The sequence below is a fragment of the Amblyomma americanum genome, chromosome 1 (assembly GCF_052857255.1).
Source record: "Amblyomma americanum isolate KBUSLIRL-KWMA chromosome 1, ASM5285725v1, whole genome shotgun sequence".
Taxonomy (NCBI): Eukaryota; Metazoa; Arthropoda; class Arachnida; order Ixodida; family Ixodidae; genus Amblyomma; species Amblyomma americanum.
In genome coordinates this window covers 166,286,156-166,301,534 of record NC_135497.1, presented here as the reverse complement: position 1 = coordinate 166,301,534, position 15,379 = coordinate 166,286,156, and the positions used below count along the sequence as shown (strand labels likewise).

General features: G+C 46.1%; 1 pseudogene across 1 annotated transcript in view; it reads right to left on the bottom strand.

Annotated features, from left to right (window-relative positions):
* The window catches only part of LOC144114130 (short transient receptor potential channel 4-associated protein-like), a 91,443-nt pseudogene extending 76,474 nt beyond the window's left edge, over positions 1 to 14,969 (bottom strand). Inside the window, exons 1-2 of the transcript XR_013310954.1 lie at positions 14,800 to 14,969; positions 4,797 to 4,946 (exon numbers count right to left, since the gene is read on the bottom strand). The product of XR_013310954.1 is annotated as a short transient receptor potential channel 4-associated protein-like (transcript). The remainder of the gene's footprint in view (positions 1 to 4,796; positions 4,947 to 14,799) is intronic.
* Positions 14,970 to 15,379: the final 410 nt, after the last annotated feature.

Sequence of the window (15,379 nt, the reverse complement as noted above, 5' to 3'; positions counted from 1 at the left end):
GAATTTTGATACCTGGCTTGTTTAATAAAGCCAAACATTAAACAGCTGATTTCATTTACTTTTGTGACTGGCTAGCGGAGTAATACAGTACACCATGGATCGTGGCCCAGTGTTAACAACTGCTGTTTTTTTAAGTTGTATCCTACTATATAATTCCATATAGTTTAAATAAATTTTCAATTCCCATCCAGCCTGACAGGTGCAACAGCTTCTTGCTTGTAAGTAAGCAGCTTCTATTTTTAAGCAATACCTTTTTTAAAAGCTACAAGGCTGTGAGCAGTGTAGAGCAAATGTTGGGCAAACAACCTATGTGACTAAATAGCGGCTGTGGCAAAAAGGCTAAAGCCCACAATGGAATGTCTGACGATAAATGTTGTGCGAGATATTTAAAAAAAGTTTGGCTGTGGATTAGCTCAGCTAAACCAGGATGTACAAAGCGAAAGCTGTCGGCGTTCGTTGTTTTCATTGGCGTTGGCAACGTTCTAGACTCAAGATGATTTTGAGGAAAGGAAGGGTGCATAACTGGCTCCCTGGGTCAGTGGATGCCTTAATTGCACTTTGAGGTACGTGGCATTGGTGAGAGAGAGATGTGAGCTGCATACATTAGCGCTGACAATGTTGTGGCCGACACTCGGCACTGCAGCAATAGGCCGCAGTGTTCATCGGGTGACCAACCTCTCGTGATCAACCATTAATTTAACTCACGTCTGTGAGTGTGAGTGACACGAGTGTGAGTGCGAGTGAGTGGATGTGAGTGTGGGTTGTCATGAGTGTGAGTGAGTGACTGTGAGTGCGAGTGGACGTGAATGTGAGTAAGAGTGAGTGGATGGTGTGGGTGGTCATGAGTGCGAGTGAGTGGATGTGAGTGGTGAGTGGACATGAGTGATGAGTGGTTGTGAGTGGACGCGACAGCGAATTTTGTCACATGCTTCGTGACGACGGTATCCGCTTAGCTACTTTAATGTTGCTGAAAGCTGAGGGAAGCAACTATTCACTGCCGAGGGTGCTTGAGGCAGCATAAAAAATCATGCCAGTGTTTTTGAATGACCGAAGCAGAGGATTCCACTGGCACGGGAAAGGCAATCTTTAGTTGCTCTTCGGCTTACAAGTTCACTATTGGCATGCGCGCAGGCCCTTCGCGGGAGCAATGAGCCGTTACAAGTTGTCAGATCCTTTGATTGGACTTTTAATTGCCACTGCTAGAAAGGTGGATGTCCCGTCACGCCTATTACACAGCTCGAGCTCATATACGCAGAGTTCCAATGCTTGTTGCTATAGAGTAAGGTTGGATCTCGAGTATTGCAATGGACGCTTAGGATTTTTTTGTACCCGGGTGTGTGCATTGTAGAGCTCTGTTCCGGCCGTAAATTTTTTATTGGACCGGACCCACGAGAAGAACCCGACCCACTTAGCCCGGCTCTTGAACTGCACAAGCTCGGCTCAGCCTGCAAACGACATGAAAACCAAGCTCGCTTTTCAGTAACACCAGAGGTTCCTTTCCTATCATTTACCTGAAAAATCCCCACACCACAAATCATTTATTTTTTTTTTTGTATTCACAGCATCCGACATGGTGATGCCTTGACTTCAAGGAGACAGCAGAAGTGGTAGTATTTAATGTTTCCATCTGCCCAAGAAAGGATCGTTTCGTGCCGATGGTGATGAAACGTGTCAGCGATTTTGGGCACTGGAAATTTGCCACACTCTTTTTTATTGGTTGGACGTACAGCTTGGACTTAATTTTTCTATACTAGGGAAAGGGGTCTAAAATATAGTGTTTCTGAGTATTGCCCCCTTTTCGCTCGAAAAAGCTACAAAATAAAAGCATTACAACCAAAAAGAATCAAGCTAGGGCCGACAGTTTTCGTTTCGCCTAAAGTTATCATGCAAGGGAGTGCTGCTGCTCAAAGAAAACCGTCCTACGGACATCATAGCCAAAACTTTGACGAAAAGAGAACAGGAGACTGAAGGCGGAGGCCGGTGCGTGTGTGTGTGCGGGGGGGGGGGGGGGGGGGGGGGGGGGGGGGCAAGGAGCTTTTCATAAACAGGTCGAAAGGTGTCGGCATGTTTTGACACTAGACTGTGCTCATGGAACAGGAAAGAGTTGAGGTTAAAGTCTGGCACGATCTCCCCAGAGTCCAAAAACCATTTTTTTGCGTGTGTGTGTGTGTGTCATGAAAAGGCTCCCGTGAGCATCATGTATGCGGAACTAGTATGCTGGCAGCAATTTAGGCTGCTGAGAGCTACCTAGGCAAGTCAACAACTGCAAGCAAGCTTCCGCTGCATGGGTGCAAGGGGTGGCTCTGATTTGTGGGGCCCAATCTTCGGTGCTTGCCATGTGAAATGGGCTTGTGAAATGAGATTTTTTTTTATCTCCGTTTTCAATGCTGTTAGTGGAATAACTTCTGATTGCACATTCCGATTTCAGCGGCAATTCTCCCCGCATTGATATCTGGACAGCATGAGGAATCCTTTGAACCGGATACTACGATTTCGTCTAAGAGCTTTTGTATAAGGCTTTTTCCAGTAGCGTCCCACCATTTCAGAAAGGCATGCACTGCAAAGTGGCTCACAAGTTAGCTGCATACAAAATTCTTCCACGAATGACGTTTCCTCGACCAACGACGCGGCGGACTACGGGATAATAATTAGGTGGAGTGTTAGCACCCCCTATTCTCACTCAAGATACGCATGTGGTCTCCCCACACATCGGCTTCAGGCGAAAACACCGTGATGGTTTCTAAAGTCTCCTTCTGACAGGGATTATGTGCAGCGCAGACAACGTACTGCATGGCAGGCATATCCGCAGATCTGTCACGCATACCTGCTCTGGCTAGACAAAGCCAGCGCTGTCCTGCTCTTAACTACACCCCAAAGTAAGCCCAGGAGGCTGTTGTAAAGGGATTGATAATGGCTACTCCCCCTTGGATCCTTTCTTCACAGGGCAGATCTGTACTTGGTGCCCATTCCAGCCATTTCCCTTCTGGTGACGACCTCACTGGATCTTTTAAACTCTCCATTTCCCACGCTACGAAAAGTGTCCATAGTCGCCACTTGCCTTAAATGTGTTCATGCAGACTCACGGACACATCACTACCAAGGCGAACCCAATATTGGTACTTAGACACCGTACTTAGAAGCTCAACAGGCACTCATCGTTTCAGCAGCAAGCGCAGGAGCATTCTTGCGTAACAATTGTTTGGGACATGGAAAATGCGTTCTAAGTTACCATTTCCTTAGAGCATCGAAACTATGAAATTTGGCTAAAGAGTGCAACAGAGCGCCATGTTCACCACCACTTCAATGCAACCAAGGCTGTGCCAGGGAAGGCACGAGCGCTGTCGGCTGCGGCAGTACATCTCTCATCCCCTCCTTTGTCAGCAAACAAGGAAAAAGTAAGTGAATGTGATTGGACATGAGCTCGAGTGAATGGTTGCGACTTTCTGAGCGTGAGGGGACGTGAGTGTGAGTGAGTGGTTTTGAGTGCAAGCGAGTGGTTGTGAGTGAGTTGTCATGAGTGTGAGTGAGTGGTTACGAGAGTGAGTGGTCATGAGTACGAGTGAGTGGTCATGAGTGTGAGTGAGGGTTGTGTCAGTGAACATGAATGCGAGTGTGAGTGAGTGGTTGTGAGTGCGAGTGTGACTGAGTGGACGTCAGTGTGAGTGGGCATGAGAGTGAGTGCGAGTGAGCTTGAGTGTGATTGAGCCACCTCTCACGGTGCCGAGGTATGCACCTGCCAGAGTGGCAGGGTGGGTGCACTGCCTATCCAGTGTACGGAATGCACTCAACGTTACTGACACTAAGCTGTGTCTACTTGTCCGATACACCACAGGTTTTGCTCTCTAACCAGGTTCAACAGTAGTTAAATCGTAGCTAATTTTTTTTATCCAGCTGAGGCTCGGCTAGGTCATGTGGTCAGGAAGCAGTCACTCCGCAGCTGTGGAGCCCCGGCAGAGCAACAGCGAAGACTCTGCTCGGCGGCGTGACGATGTCATGTGATGTGTTGCTGTGGCAGCAGCACAGCAAGGACAAGGTAAAATGTGAAGCAACGACAAAATCACTTTGACGTAACTTGTAAAAGCTTTCGCTTTTAAAATCTGCTTCCTGACTCCTCCCCATCTGGGCTCATCTCATTATTAGTTCATTGATAACGCCCATAGGTGTGCACAGAGAGTGTGCGTGTGTGGGGGGTGGGGGGGGGGGGGGGGGGTGGCAGCTTCCCCCTTAATAGACATGGGGACGGGGTATAAATATTTTGTACCATATTGTCCTCTGCTACCCAGAACACAGGAGCAGGCACTACAATGAACTCTGCCCCCCCCCCCCACCCCCATTACGGACATAGATTATATTGTGACAAAAGTGTCTCAGCCCGCCCCATTATGGACAGTCCTGTGCCCACCTAGATAGCGCCTATATGCTTTTAAACAGCCTGATATATCGGGCACTTGTGTTAAAGTGAAGTTTCAACATGCTGACCAGATTTTGCAAGGTCCCATCACGCGTTGATGAAAGTTTACTGACTGTACACATCAGACGTTTTTATCATACCAAAGATGTACTAGCAAAAACGTATACCGGTTTACCGGACCCCCTATTGCGCATGCGCAGTGGCACTGTTGGGGTCAGGGGGAGCCACTGCGCTTGCGCAGGAGGGGTCCGGTAAACCAGTATACATATCCGCTAGTACGTCTCCGGTAGAGACAAGGCTGCTTAAAAGATTGCGCATGTTAACAGCCATAGCAGAGAGAGAAAGAGAATAAAAACGATCAAAATGGGGCTTTGGTGCAACTGACCAGAAGGATGTTTAACGCCTCCTGGTAGAGTTCTTCACTAGGGCAAAAGGACACCGACAGGCGATCAAGAACCTGCAACCGTGCATGAAAAGAACCATGCTCCGGAATCGCCAACTCTGCCTGCAGAGCCAGCAGTATCTGCTGGGGTGGCTGAAAATAAGAGAAGCACACATTTAATGCTTGCCATGCAAGTAAAAAATTAAATGGACAAACAGATGATCCAAAATTTACAGGGCATGAAAAAGAAAAGATCCCAGAAGTGCAATGAATGCAATTCCCATTTTACAACATTTTCTTTCAAACAAAACAACAAGCCCAGCCAGCATTCACCTCTTTTGCACTATGCTGGTACGATGTCGAAGTACAATAAAAAAATTAAGACAAAAGAGGTTTTATGAGGGTTCAACGTCCCAAAGCGACTCAGGCTGTGAGGGACGCCATAGTGAACGGCTCCGGAAATTTCAACCACCTGGGGTTCTTTAACGTGCAGTGTCAAAGCACAGTACACGGGCCTCTAGAATTTCACCTCCATCAAAATTAGACCGGAGCAGCCGAGATCGAACCCAGGTCTTTCAGGTCAGCAGCCGAGCGCCATAAACCACTTAGCCACCACGGTGGTAAAAAAAAAAAGGAGGAAAAGAATAATATGATAGTTGGCTTTAGAAACCACATTTGTCTGCCAGGATGAAACTCTAGAATCTTCAGAATGGGCTAAGAAATCTAAAAGAAAGGTTAACAATTATCAAAATGCAACCAATAAAGAGGTCAAATAGCGCTGCATGTTTTTTTTTTCAAAAAGACCAAGGTGGAAGAGAGAAGGTTCTGTCCTGCATTAGCAGGTTCAGGTACTAACTACAGACGTCAAATCTGCACAAAAGCTGATAAGGGCTAGAAAAACTGTTAAGGGCACGCACACATGCACGCAGTTTTGCAGCAGACGGAACTATCAGGTCATGCCGCAACTCGGGCTGCTCCAATATGGCCGTCACTGCCAGGGGGAGGGGCTCAGAGCCGATAACTTCTAATAGTAATTTCTAGCTCAAATGCATGCACAGGGCCCTACTTCATTTTTAAGTACGCATAATGACATCGTGGCTAGCAGTTGTAACGTGAAACCACGATTTGTTAGAACATGTCATGACCCCTTTAACAGGACACTAAAAGGAAAATCGACACTAATAAGCTATGCTAACCTGAGACTATACTTAGTTTCATATATAGCAGTCAACTCTGCCAAAGCTAGTTTGCCTGCTCACGCAGGCTAAGTCCACATTCAAAAAGTAGTTTGCTGTACGAAGTGAACACAGGCATATTTCATTGCAACAAATATCAAGTACCCCGATTGGCAACCTCCAGCACTTCGTTTTGCCTCTTGCCATATTTTCATCCTGCGACTGATAGAGACTTCAAGAAGGAAGAATGACATGACCAACCGTGGTGGCTCAGTGGTTAGGGTGCCCAGCTACTGAGCCGGAGTTCCCGGGTTTGAACCCGGCCGCAGCGGTCATGTTTCAACGGAGGCAAAACGCAGAAGCGCCCATTTGCTGTGCGATGTCAGTGTACATTAAAAGATCCCCAGGTGCACATTATTCCGCAGCCCTCAACTACAGCACCTCTTTTTTCACTCCCAACTTCCTCCCTTCCCTTATGGCGTGGTTCGGGTGTCCACCGACATACAAGCATTACTGCGGCATTTCCTTCACTAAAAAACAAAGAATGACGTGGTAAAATGTGTGGCTGGTAAGACAAATCGCTCTGACTCGATCTGCACCTAAAAAGAAGTGCACAGTCAGCGAAAATTATATCCAGAGGACACGAATGCTGAGCACCTCATAGAGTCACTAGATAAGTTTTCAGAGTACCACGAACCTCCTCTCCCCGCTACCGGATTTTAAAGCTTCATGGCTGGCCCTGACTGATGTTCTCAGCACTGCAATCGCATCACTGTGCCCTTTACAACGTCGCATTATAAGTGACAAAATGAACTTCTGCGTAGTTGGCACAGCTAACTTCGGAGATAACGTGAACGGACACTCAGAACAAACGGGAAACAATAATTTTTGTAACTCGTTGAAGCAACATCTTGAACATGTATGCGGGTCTTAGATGAAAGCCCAGAGGCTCTGGAAGCCAGCCACTCTATGGCATTTTCTTGTAATGCATAGTGTTTACTAATATGGCAACATTGGGCCGTGGCAGGCATATTTCTTCCAAGTCCTGCAGTGCGAACAAAAGGAACGCGGTAATCTGAAAACTTCTCCACTGACACTAGCGCTTCACAGCTTCGATCGTGATTCCGAATGTTAGCGCTTTATTTCATACCACTTTGTTTTCTCCAAACAATCTGAGGCTTCGAGAAGAACTAATGATACAGGCGGAGTAATATGGTTGTTGCGGGTGCACTACTTCCGCGGCCTCCGTAGCGTTGACTGCTATGTATGAAATGGAGTACACTAGCACTTCTTCGAGGTGAAAAGGAGATTGTACTGATGAGAAAATCACAAATGAAGTTATTTCTGCCCTCATTTACACCTGCACAAAATGCCGGTGCTGTTACATCACTTTTAATCAGGCAAATCAGAAAAAACGTTGAATGAATTGGACATGTCGGGCTAGTTAGTGTAATTCTTCAGACATAGTGAAACCCCGCGAAAATAACACACTAGACAGGGAACAGGGTATAGGATGAGCGCAACACTGACAACTGATTTTATTAAGAGTTTGCAAGCACATATTTGAGAAAAAAAGATAAAAATCGAGCATGTGCAGCAAGTGTTACCTGTTTTCTGGCTGCGCATGCACAACGCAATCTGTTGATTATAGGAACAAAGACTCGTGTTCGATGGAAAAAGCGGTTTAGCTTTTGTTTTCTCTGATTAGCTGCAACATTCACAGCTTTTCACACATGGCAAAGTTGCACGAAAAAAAAACAAAAACAAAGCAGGGTGTAGGACGGGCACAACATTGACAAGATTGTATTAAAAGTTCGCCAGCACATACTTAAGAGAAAAAGCATGCACAGCCAGTGTTACCTGTTTTCTGGCTGCGCATGCTTGATTTATATCTTTTTCTGGAAAATATGTTTGCAAACTTCCAATAAAACCAAATGTCAGTGTTGCGCTCGTCCTGTACCTTGCCTTGTGTGCATTAATTTCTGCGCAACTTTACCGTGTCTGAAAAACGGTTAATTTTCCAGCCAATCACTGAAAACAAAAGCAAATCACTTTTCCCATTGATCACATGAGCCTTTGCCACAATACTTAAAAGATGGTGCCACCATACAGTTAGCCTTGAAACAGTTTTCCACCTCTCATGCTAATGGTGCCTCACCATTTGCAAAAGAGCATCAACAACTTTAATAGCTTGTGCCTGGCTTGGACATCTGATGTTACAGCACATAACAGTTTCATGCAGGCCAACTGGGTGGCACGTGAAGTGAGCAACACTTTGTATTCTCGTATTTCAATAACCCTCACTGCATTGCTTTCCTATTTTGAAGGCACTTCCTGTTCTCATTGAAAAACGGCATTTCACTAGAGAGTTGTGAGCCAACTGTGGCCGGCAAAAAAATCACTTGACCAGATGCAGTTATCGAAATTCTTGCGGGTATCACTACTGTCTTACAATTTGCTGGAAGTTAGTGCTCATGGTGTTCGTGTCTTTCACTTTGCCTGCAGTCTTCGGCTGTGCTACAGTTTCTTCATGAACCATGCATCAACAAGCCACACTAATTACCTAAAGGAACTGACACAACTGGGTAAAATGTATTCAAATTATGCTGGAATGAAAAAAATTGCCTTATATTAATACTGCTTTGTATTTTACCTGGGGCTTAACATCCCAAAGCGACACATGGGCAAAGAGGGAAGCCACAGTGAAGGGCTGTGGATTAATTTAGACCACCTGGGGTTTCTTAACATGCACTATACTTTCACAGCTCACAGGTGCTTTTGCATTTCAACTCCACTAAAATGCGGCCGGTTTGATTCTACGACCTTGGTGTTAGCAGCCAAACGTCAAAGCAGTCGAGTCACAGCAGTGGGACTTTTTGCAATAAAAGAATAAAGAAACCGCCGTGGTGGCTCAGTGGTTGTGGTGCTTGGCTGCTGACCCGAAAGAAGCGGGTTCAATCGTGGCCGTGGCGGTCGCATTTCGATGGAGGAGAAATGCTTGAGGCCCATGTAATGTTCGATGTCAGTGCACGCTAAAGAAATCCAGGTGATAGAAATTAATCCAGAGCCCTCTACTATGGCATCTCATAGTTTGAGTCTCGTTGGAACGTTGAAACCCCATCAACCTAATAGAATCAAGCATGGTATTACTGGTAATCCCGAGACTTACCAACTTTAATTCAACACAGGAAATCATGCAAAACAAGATTAAAGGTCGGGCTGAAACTTTGGTGATGCCAAAGCACAACTCAAAAATGAGCATCCTTCAAATGTGACCACATATTGTATACCTAACATAGCCACTGGGTTATGTGTTTTTATTAAAAAAGGTGTGTTACGTTTCATTACCATCTCTTCAATGTTCTCTCACACCAACAAGTAGAGTGGCAGGACAGTAGCAGCCTTCACAGCATCATGGCACACATCAGCAATTTTGTTCAAGTGTACGTGTAAAAGGGTGTACAATCATGTAGATATTTCCACAGATTTAATGAAACAGTCCTGAAGACATGTGAAAAGATTGCAATTGCATTGTTCAAAGCAAGTTTACTTTCTTCTGGTTGGTGCCAAATTTGTTCTTAGTTATCTAATTTTGCTGGTATCTAATTGCTTTTATTCACTTCCTATTTCAAGCATTCCGATGCATAAAAACGAGATCCACCAAAAGTTTTGGCACTTGCTTAAAGGTCGGTAAGCAATTAACTTGATTACTAGAAACCACTGTTAGGACTTTGCTTGTGCAGTATAGTGCTGCATATTTCTGTGGTGCTTTTCAGCCCACTTTCATGAATCGCAATCACAAAGCAAATATGGGACTAGCACATATCGGATACAGTAAACAAATGACACATGATGCACCAAGCGTGCAGTAGATGTATTTCACCCTCTGTGATGCTTGCGGAGTGTTTTAAGTCGATATTTTTGGCTGCCCAGAGATGCAATAACACTTTACCAAGTGTAGAATTTATCGAAGGCCAAGCGTTTGCATTATGGTGTTTCCCTGATCGAGGATTGTACATGATGTGAAACGTGCGATCTGTGTAAGTGCATCCTGGTGTTTGCTGAAATGACTGATGCCGTGGCGATTTCTCAGCTGGACTACACATTCCATTGAAGACTTAGTAAATCTATTGTTGGACAAATATGTAGGAGAGAGGTCCCTCTGCCTTGTGCTGGGCTAGCACATTTTGCATCATGTCAAGATGTGACATTAATAAGTGAGGTTAATAGAAAATAAAAACAAAAAACAGCAAATTAGTGTGTTTAAGTTATTTAATAGCTGGCAGAATAAACCTCGTCGAGTCTCGTACCATTTCACAGCTGGGGTTTGTTAGGGTCATCTGCGAGAGGAAACTAATGTGCTTCACACAATGCCACACCTTTTCTGCTTCTGCCAAAACAGAAGAAATGGTCAGGTATATGGCTACCTAACTGTAAACAGCACAGTTTACGGCTGCTCACACCGGTCCAGAGAAAAGTGCAATGATAAAAATTTTTCCCTAGGTTCGGTTTGTGGACCTGCCCTGTAGTCCCATTTGTAGGCTTTCCCGTGATGCACCGTGCAGCAACAGCATCGCCTCAAGGGAGGGGCATATTCCCTGGTTAGTTACCGTAACTAACAAGGGAGGGCACCACAGAGACTGCTTGGGCACGCGCGCGTGGGACGTAGCTTACAGCATTACGCTCTTCGGCTGGGATCGTCGGCGCGAGCGGACGTGTCACTTGTGGCTCCGCTCTTCGCCAGCGGGGCGAGGAAGCGGCGGGAAGACTTGCTCTCGTATCTTGTCCCGTCCGGCCACGGAGTATATCCCTTGCCCTAGAGCGGGTGAACATTCGCTCGCAACCTTGCTGGTGAGTTGGACGACCTCGATTCATTAGTGTATTTTGTTGCTAGCAGGCGTTACTGTTGCTGTAGCAATAAATGCCTGTTTGTGTCAGCCGGTGTGCCGTTCCTTTGTTCCTCAGAGCAAGGCCCGTCGTGGTTGGCGTGCGCTCGGTAGCATACGGGATCACGGGGTGGGGTCCGGGCAGCTTTGAACTGTGTCAGCCACGATTAAGCGGGGAGAACGTATTTATATCACCCCCCCCCAAAAAAAACCCAGGTTCTTGCTTCCAAAACCGAAGCAAAACATCCACAGCTAAAGACCTTAGCAACTCACTACTAGTTCTGTGCCAAGCAAGTTGTACTCAGAAAAGCTGCTGACTACATGGCTGCTACAGTGTGATGGGGGAAGTCCTCCACGAACACAACACATGCATGGCCACAATAGTGGACACTTGCCCCCACATGGGACCAGATCTTTTACACAGAAAGTGGTCACAGGGCATCATGATAGCAAATCGTGCACCAGCAGAGGAAATGCACCACTGAAACATGAACTCATGGCTTTCGTCCGTTGCCTTGCTGCAGACAGGTTCTGCACTGCTTACCTGGATCACAACAACTCCGAACAAATTTTATGAGTCAATTCTAGCTCCAACACAAGATGAGATGACAGCCTCTTATTTAAGCAAGTCCGGTTGCCCTACATAATCAGGAAGCACGTCATAAGTACACAGGCCATTTTAAATTAAAATTATATCACATGTCACACAGCGTGGGAATCAGAAGCTTAGCTTAAGTACATATTTGGCCTACTTGCTATAGAGTGCAGACCACAGACGTGAAATAAAATTTTTAATGGGTGCCGTGGCTAATGTGTTTAGGCTGCATGAGATAGACCTCCTTTTTCCAGCATTTCACCCCAGAGGGAGCCAAGCACTAGGCCAGGGAAAGCTTGCACCCATTAGAAAACAGATGAGTACCCAGCAGCCCTACAGGCGGTGTAGAGTGGCCCTGAGTTGCGAATGTGTTGCAACCAGACGGCCCTCCACTTTGACACTGACAGAAAAACCACTGTCTTTGATCACCCTCCAAGCTTCTGTTTTGAAAGCAAGAACCTAACCTGCAACCAAATTTTCATCTCTCTGCCCCATTTGTCAATCCGTTTTGAGTCTGTAACCTTCGTATACTTAGCGATTCCAAAACAGCCGTTCTTAACTTCACCCGCGGACGCGTCCATCCCCCCGCGTGGCAGATATTGAGAATGTGCACCCTAAATCCCGATAGGCGTATTGAGCTCGTGTGGGTGCCGGCTCACTCTGGCAGTCCCGGAAATGAGGCCGCCGATAACATAGCCCGAGGACTTATTTGCCGGGCAAATGGCGACCCCAGCCGGGATTTCTCGAGGGAGCGGGCACACACGTTTTCAGAATTAACTCAACAAGCACGCCTTGCCCGTCGACTCTATCCCCCTCCCCACCCCCGCCTATCCCATTCCCAACAAATCCTCTGGAAGCGACTCCAGACCCGAACTCTTCCTACCCCTCAGCGTCTCTCCTACTTCCGCCATGTTTCCCCAGAGTGCACTCTCTGCGGAGCTCCGCACGCCACCCTGGACCACATCCTCTTCGGCTGCCCTGCCGATCCTCCCCCGCAGGGACAGCCCGCCATCGGTACATGGGAGGAATGGGAGGCCCTCCTTGCGTCGCCGGACCCGGACACGCAACTTCGCTGTGTGAACCGGGGTGCCAGTGCCATGGCCCTACGTGGCCTGGACACATGCGCGTAATGTGAGGGCTGTGCGGTGGCCCTGAGACCTTGCACGGTCCAAACTCGCTTGCTCATTAAAGTTTTCCATCCATCCATCAGTTTTAGTCTGGACTCCCTGCCAAACTTCCCACAAACACCGTGCCCATGCGGAAACTGAGACTTGACTAGCAAAGAATGACTGACAGTGCCAGAGTTCGCTTGCAGCATGCAAAAGTATAGCAACCAGCATCAGATTACCGGAGTTCTGCAACACAGCTGAATGGCAGTGCATACCACCAGTACAAAAGTATGAACATGTTTAAAAAAAAGAAAAAAAAACAAGCAAACATTGATATCAGTAAAAATAATGCTTCAAAGGGAACCAATAAACATATCACTTTTCAGCTAGAACACAGCACACTTGAATATGAAAACAAGCAGATATAATTCAGACTATCGCTACTTTTGACACGAGGTCACCATACCCACCCCATCTGAAAAAAGGGTAGTTCGACCACTACCTTGTCATTGTTGGCAAATACACCAAACATTATATGACGATGATGAAAGTTTATGGCAAGGGCACCTGTGGCCAAAGAGCCCCGCAGCACAAGGTGTTCTCGTCTGCTCAAGGGGGGTCAAAGACCCATTTCCCAAGCATATCACCCTGAAGAAGCCAAGCACCAGGCCAGGGGAAAGCTTGTACCTACTGTATCACCGGTGGGTACCCGGCAGCACTAGGGATCGCTCTCAGCACCCAACATTACGATGTCATATTACAGATGTATGCATATTCTATTCGAGCCCAATCTACAATTTCTTTAAACATGCGGTTCACAAAGGGATGATTTATTTACGCTTAATGACTTTTGTGCAGATCTTAGTACAATTTTATGCGACACCCAATATGTTGTCATCTTGGTTCTCTATATCCTTTCTTTTTGCTTACGTTCTGCATCAGGAGTTCTTGCTTAATTTAATTCCATGGTTTTTATTCCTTTTCGATGCCAAATAACCTAGATGGCAGGTCTGCATACCATGTAGAAACACATTCCGAAATGTGTTCTACTATTTTTGTCTGCTAAAGCGATCTGGACACTTCAGTTTCAAACACAAAGTCTACTGTAAATCTTGTTCAAATGAACTGCTTACTAACACCAGAAGCCCCTATCAACACGTGATTGAGAAATGATATTTTGCCTGGTGCTCAAACAGAAATAAGCAATGGCTGTTAGTTACCTTTACAAACATACTGCTTTCAAAAAACTTCAACGGCAAAATATCAGTCTAAGTCATAGAAGACACACACACACACACACACTCCTGTTACCTATTTTAGCAGCAAGTCTGCCCTCATCTTTTCATGCCACACTTCCAAGAATGCTGCCCATGGACACACACTATTATTCTGCAGACGTAGCAACGGTAAAGCCAAACTTAAACTTTCTTCTTGGAAATAAGATAAGGCATCATATCACAAATTGAGCAGTATGAGAATAATTAACCATGAATGTTACAGCCAGAGTTCTGGCTACATACTAATGTGAAGCGAAAAATGCTTACAATGTGGTAGATCACACACACACACACAAATATTAGCTGGTAGCGTTACAAAACCAATGAATCCACTCATGATTACATCACGCACACACACACTGCGCGAAAAAGATTGCGTTCACTCCATCGCTTCATTACACAGTTACGTGGAGAAAGAATTGCGGTGGACCGTTGTTGTTCACCACAACTACTGATCCACTGTACTTTCCCAAAATACCTCATATACTGAGCTGATACTGAACAGATCATTCAAACGTCGTAAATGCAAAAGAGCCGAATGGCCATCACATGCATGCAGTGGCAATAAAATGAAACAGCACTACCGAAGTAAAAATCGGCAGCTTTGATATCGAAGTTAGAGCTCGCTTAAGGCAAAAGGCTTACATAGTCAAATGAGCTACCCTGTAAGCTTGGCAGTCGATCAAGACGGTTCCCATGGGTCCTTCGACACCGAGTAATGCGAGCGCGTTTGTGACAGAACCGTCTCAACTGCAAGACCGGTGACAATGCTCAAATCATTCAGAAGATATTCCGCAACCCCTTTATTCAAAGGACCTCTTCCCAAGCTATACTCAAAATTAATAAATGTATTAAGGCGTGAGTTAGACGCCAATAATTAAACGTTCGAATGCAGTACGGCCACCATTGAAGGAGTATGCTTAGGCTTAAAGCCATGCTATTTCCCACCTAAACGTTTCGTTACCTTGTTTGAGGTGATGAGGACCTGCTCGCATATCTCCCTATGTAGAGTGAAATAGGCCGCCAGTTTCAGGTCCTTGGAACGGACCCGACGCTGAAAGTACCGAACGCACGCCATTTCTGCAGTCTACATTCTCTGCCGCGGCACGCGACGCAGTGAACCATGGAGGAAGGGGAAAAAAAAGGAGAGGCCGTCACGTGACATTTTTTGAAGCCGGAAACGAACTCAACGCCATATTGGCCGGGCGCGCTTTTGTTTATTTTTATTTGCACTTTTGTTTACGTTTTTTATCGCGCGCATTTCAAACCACACGAAGGAGCCAGATGAGAGAGACTCCAGTGCGAGCGGCGCTTGACTTCTGGCCGTTGTTCATGTACGGGAGACGTCGGAAGCGTTCGTGCGAGACATCCAGCTGCTTCCAGTTATTGAAGTCCGAAGGACCAGCGCACAAAAACAACGGACAGAGTAGAAGAAGGACGACGTAGACAGAAGCGCTGAACTAACAACTTTTATTTTAGGAGAAGCAGGAAGTACATATATATAAAGCCTTTATCGGGCTCCATGACATAGAAGGCAAGACAAG